This window comes from Saccopteryx bilineata, chromosome 4, assembly GCF_036850765.1.
Source record: "Saccopteryx bilineata isolate mSacBil1 chromosome 4, mSacBil1_pri_phased_curated, whole genome shotgun sequence".
NCBI lineage: Eukaryota > Metazoa > Chordata > Mammalia > Chiroptera > Emballonuridae > Saccopteryx > Saccopteryx bilineata.
In genome coordinates this window covers 70,138,285-70,144,284 of record NC_089493.1, presented here as the reverse complement: position 1 = coordinate 70,144,284, position 6,000 = coordinate 70,138,285, and the positions used below count along the sequence as shown (strand labels likewise).

The 6,000-nt window shown below is 39.3% G+C and overlaps 1 protein-coding gene across 3 annotated transcripts in view; it reads left to right on the top strand.

Moving 5' to 3' along the window:
- The first annotated feature begins 254 nt into the window (after positions 1 to 254).
- The window catches only part of USP8 (ubiquitin specific peptidase 8), a 63,646-nt gene continuing 57,900 nt past the window's right edge, over positions 255 to 6,000 (top strand). For 2 of the 3 annotated variants that reach the window (XM_066276416.1, XM_066276413.1), the window contains exon 1: positions 255 to 402. The gene's annotated coding sequence lies outside the window, so the exon portion shown is untranslated. The remainder of the gene's footprint in view (positions 403 to 6,000) is intronic. The other variant, XM_066276414.1, reaches the window with a different exon arrangement.

Sequence of the window (6,000 nt, the reverse complement as noted above, 5' to 3'; positions counted from 1 at the left end):
GATGCTAGTAACATCGGGGTGACCCAGCTACACCGCGGTGAAACTGGGCTCCGAGGATAAGGGAAGGGACCAGACGAGAGCTCGCCGCAATTCGGCGGAGCTCCGGCCGCGTCGTCGCCGCTCACCCAAAACACCTCTACAGCCGCCCGCGCCGCTCCGCGCAGCATCCACAGCTTGGAAAAGGGGTGGGGCGGAACGAGCAGTCACGGGTGCGCGGCCGCAGCCTCGCGCTCCCTGACGTCAGAGGCGCGACGCGTAGCAACGCAGTGCAAATTGGGAAAGAGGGATGAACTGGGCTGGCTTCCGTCGGAACAGCGAAGGCTGTTTCTTCCTGGAGTAGATGGGAAATGGGCCTCTGGGGAGCAGGCCCGTGTTAGTGAAGCGCGTCCTCGGCCCAGGTGAGTTCAGGTCTGGGTCCTGGCCTTTGTCCTCCGGAAAGCCGTCCACAGTGAGCCCTCTTTCCTTCCACCAGCTACTGGTCAACCGGGAGACAAGTCCTGGTCACCGAGGGGGGTGGGACCATCCCGAACATAGATCGGTTTTGGAGCAGGGGCCGAATCTCGAGTCTTTCCTGCTGCCCACTTAGGGTTGCCCAGCAAGTTTCTTGTGGATTCAGGTCTTCAGGTTTTAGAAGATGGCGTTGTTCATTCCTTTTCTTTCTTGTTCACTCAGACCCGACTTTGACCTACTACTTCTTGCTTCCGTTTTCTCATTTTTTTTTTTTTTTTTTGCTAACAAGCTATAATCCCAGGCCTTACTACAATTCCTCAGTGTTTCCCAGTCCTTCCCCTGTCCCAAACTTGCTTTTAGTAAAATCCAAGTATGAGTTTAAAGAATCTATAAGCTCTTCAGAGTTAAAACTATGGCTTCCCCCAAATGAAAGCTTTTCTTTCTTTAAATTTGGCCTTTCTGCTGGAGTTGTGTGGGACTAGTGAATTTCACCTCTACTGCACCTTGGAAATTATCAGAACCCTGAATCGCAATGATGTTCATTTATGCATAAAACTGCAGACCACATTTCTGGGTTTATTTCGTGCCGCCTGTTCACTCGGTGACCTTGAAACAAGTCACTTAATCACTAACAAAATATTTACCTGAGGACAGAGGTGTTACAGAGCCAAAGGAATTTAATATTTGTTAAAAGCGCTGAAAGTTTGAAATAAAAGGGAGGCCTCATTAAAGGATATTACGCTTTCTGAATCTGCAGGCTTCCTTAGTTTTGTATATTTTCTGCTGCAGCCGTTAAAAATGTCAAGTGATATTTGTTAGGGATGTGTTCCTCTTCTAGGCTAGTGGCTTTGCTGTAATCTGTAAGCAGATATTGCATTTCAACAGATTCTGTTTAAGATTTTTTATTGAATGCCTTTCATGATGAATTTAGATAGTTTCTTATGATTCCACAGTACTGGACCAGTTTATGAGAAAGGTGATTATAGGTTGTGCTGTGTCTTGACTACATTGATATGATTGCTTTGAAATGTGTATTCCTTTTCTTGTGACACATTAGATACATCTTAAAAATCAGTCAGAAAAAAAATAAAATTAGATAGTAAGGACCTTATAATATTAAACAACACAACCTGTCATTAATGACCCAAATATGCATTGATTGCACTTAGGTATGAATTGTAGTCTTTGAGAAAACAATGCATGAGAAAAACTCACAAAAATATTTCAAAATTCTCTTTCTAGCCTTAATTTTTGTATATTCAACTTTATTAATCATTATGGCCATTTGTTTCTTAATGTGAACATAATGGGGAAGAACCAGAAGGCTTCTGTAAAGTAAGACAGTTGGATCCAGCACATCAGATTTTTTCTATAAAATTTCTAGCATTATATTTTATTACGAGCTATTCTACATGAAAATATACTTATTTTTGTGGAGAAGAAAGGAAAAAAAGTGTTCATTAAATATGAATTGCTAATATTAGAAATAAGTATCTTTTTTTAAATCTTGGTTATTGTTCCAGTTACCAGTTGCTATATAACAAATCATTTCAATGCAGAATGGCTAAAAACTACAGTTTATTTTTTTGTTGTTGTTTCTCTGGGATTACTAGCTGGTTGGTTCTCACTTGGGGCTTCATGCACTTGTACTCAAGATAATCCGCTAGGGTTAGTGTGCCCTTCTTTCTCCTTCTATTCATATCATTTCCTTAGAGCCAGTTTCTGTACCTCATCACATCATCATGAGCACTGCATGCTTAGGAGGTATGAATGTCTTAAAGCATAGTCATAATTATCATTTGGTCCAAATACTGTACTAAAGGTACAAGAAATGAACCCCAAGAACTGGGACCATCAAGGAAGGAGGAGGTGGAACTAATGTTGGTCCTTGAAGGATGAAGGACCAGCACAAAAGAGAGGACAGTACACTCTGGGTTGGAAAAAGCTACTCCCCCACACCAATTTACATAGAATTTCCCTCTCCTTTTGACTTCCTAGGTACTGGAGTCACATATTAATATAGAGTGTAACAATTAATTATTGGTTTATTATTTAATGAGTATTGGTTTGGTTTTGGTAGCTAGACCTAAGATATTGTGATCAGAAGCCCTATAGTATTCTCTTTATCCCCTAGAGCAGTGTCACTCAAAGTAGCCAGTCTCTGGTAGAGGCTTGCAGCTTGTGCTCTATATTGTTAGTGTACTGCTTTCTTCATAGAGAAAGTGCTACTATCGAAAGTTCAGCATGTAATTAATTTACATTCTGTCATAAGCTTTGTGTTTTATCACATACTAGTAACAAAAAATTTCCCAGCCTGCACTGGCCTATGGACCACACTTAGAGTAGCCTTGCTTTGCGGACTTGGACACTTTTTCAGTTATAATCTGTTGTAGTAAGAAATACGTTTCACTTTTCAACCCAGTGTTTAATATAAGCATACATACATGCACATGACCAAAATTAAAGTTTCATGAAATAGTATTTTACTTTACTGTGTGTAACATGCTCTCATATTTTCTCTTCAATTTTATATTTTTAAAAGCTGATGGTCACCTTCTAAATGAATTTTAAAAAACACTGCTCTCAAGCATTTAGTACACATAGTAGGTGCTCAGAAAATACCAGAAGTTTTGGCCTTGGCCGGGTTGCTCAGTGGTAGTGTCGGCCTGGCGTGCAGGAGTCCCGGGTTCGATTCCTGGCCAGGGCACACAGGAGAAGCGCCCATCTGTTTCTCCACCCCTCCCCCTCTCCTTCCTCTCTGTCTTTCTCTTCCCTTGGAGCAAAGTTGGCCCGGGCGCTGAGGATGGCTCTATGGCCTCTGCCTCAGGCACTAGAGTGGCTCTGGGTATAACAGCGAGGCCCCAGATGAGCAGAGCATCACCCCTTGGTGGGCATGCCCGGTGGATCTTGGTTGGGCACATGCAGGAGTCTGTCTGACTGCCTCCCTGTTTCCAACTTCAGGGGAAAATATATAAATAAATAAGTAAAATTAAAAATACCAGAAGTTTTAGCATTGGTTATTTCTTGAGAGGGTTGAGCCTTCTTTATACTTTAGAATTGCTTTAAAACAGAGTATTTCATCAATATATTCTTGTCTCTGCCATTTTAACTAGAATGAATATAGAATGGGTTATATGAAATTTAAGACAGTTCGAAAATATGAATACTATTGCTGTCTGAAGGGGCAAAGGTGAAGCGAGGTAGTGGCTGGCCAACAAAGACAAACGTGCTTTTCTTCAAGTGTTGTCGAGGCTCTCCGCAATGGCTGATGTTAAACCTTAGTGAAGATATCAGGACCAGTTTGAATGGGCACAACCCTCAGTCTTTACTTTTTTACTTTTTAGTCTTCACTCTATTTCTCTTTGGAAGGATCAGAAAGATGCCAAAAAGAGATGGCTGTATGTGCCTTCCATTTTTTTCCTCATTTGTTAACTCATTTTCAACACTTGCCTGGATTTCACTTGAACCATTGCTATTATTTTTAATTTTTCAAGACTTGATTTATTTATTTGAGAGAGAGAGAGAGAGAGAGAGAGAGAAGGGGTGAGGAACAGGAAGCATCAACTCTCATATGTGCCTTGACCAAGCAAGCCCAGGGTTTCAAACCAGCAACCTCAGCATTCCAGGTGGACATTTTATCCACTGCACCGGTCAGGCAAAGCATTGCTATTTGACAAAAACTTGAGTTCTTAATCTTTATCAGGTTACATATATTAAGAAAATTTTATTTTTTGTTTTAAAATAACTAATTTTTCTTACATGTACTTGGTTTTGTTTTTACTTACAATCCTTTTTGAAGCATAACAGTTTTAATTGGTTATGTTATATTAAGTTTGTTATAACAACAAACTGCTGCTGCTCTTTTCCTTGTTTTCACTATTGCAACCAAAACAGGCCTTTGTGAATTCACTCAGTAATTCTGGTTTTGATTTATTTTCTGTCAATCTATATTGAAATTTCTTTTAATGGCATAATGCAGCAGAATGACTTATCAAAAATTTAACACATTAAATTTGACATAGATTTAAGTTGGCTATACAAATATTGATCGACTTATGACCTATACAACTTACGACCGTTCGACTTTACGACCACAATCACTAGCCACAACTGACTCCGCGTCTGGCAGCGCAAGCGTTGCCCAGCTGGGTGTACGACAGTGCGGACCAGCTTCCGGCAGCACTACCACTTCCGCGTGCACCATTTCAACTGTTATCCCAGACTTGGTACAACAATTTGTGTTTTGTGTCTTAGATATTTTTCATCAAACCCCTCCTAAGAAGTCTACCAAGAGGAAATTTTCTTTGCAGATATTAAAGCAGTTGTACTGGTAATGCAGTGTTTTACTTAAACCTGACGAATGTAAAAATAAGAAACAAAATGGTGTAGAGATGATACAAATGGCATAAAATGAACAAAGAAAATTATGATATATAACAATAATGAAAGAAAATTATGATATATAACAATGAAAGAAAATTATGATAAAATATGACTTAAAGATATTTATAACATCATTTCACAGTACTGTACATATAGCCTACTCAACCTACGACAAAATAATGTTAGGACCGGTCTGTCGGAACCAATCATGGTCATAAGTCAAGCACTAGCTGTATATTTCTTTGCTTTGTCATTTGATTATGAAAAAATACCCTTTACCTTGTTCATTTTTTTTCTAATGAATTTATGGGGGTGACATTGGTTAATAAAATTATATAGGTTTCAGATGTACAATTCTTAATCACCTGTATATTGTATTGTGTGTTCACCACCCAAAGTCAAGTCTCCCTCCTTCCATCACCATTTATTCCATTTACCCCTTTCCCTCTTCTACTGCTCCCCTTCCCCTTCCCTCTGGTAATCACCATACTGTTGTCTGTGTCTATGAGGTTTTTTACAAATTTGCTTAACCCTTTCACCTTTTTCACCCTGCCCACCAACCCTCATCACCCCTGACAGCTGTCAGTCTGTTCTTTGTATCTGTGAGTCTGTTTTTTTTATTTTGTTTGTTTATTTTGTTTATTAGATTCCACATATAAGTGAAATAATACAGTATTTGTCTTTCTCTGATTGGCTTATTTTACTTAACATCATGCTACCCAGGTCAATTCATGCTATTGCAAAAGCTTTGTTCTTTGACTTCTACAGAAATGTGTGATTGTAGAGGCTGAAATAGCAGTTCAGGTATTGCTATGTGTATTTTTAACACCAGGCATCTTATTTGACAGTATTACTTATACAATTTTGTGAATGAAAATGGAAACAACTGTGATCTTTTGGTGACATTATCAGAGAAACTTGTTACTTATTTCAGCTGTTCTTAAGATTCAAATAAGGACAGAAAAGATAACTTTAAAAAAGCACAGTCTTTCTCCTAGAAACCCTCACTAAAACTCTGATGTCGTCATAATCTTATCCCTGTACTTTCCCTCCATGTGTCTAATCATTTGCCAAGTCCTGTCATTCTACCTTAGCAGTGTCTGTTGTATCTGTCTCCTTTATTCCATCTCTGTTACCCTAGTTCTGACCTTTATCATCTTTCCTTTG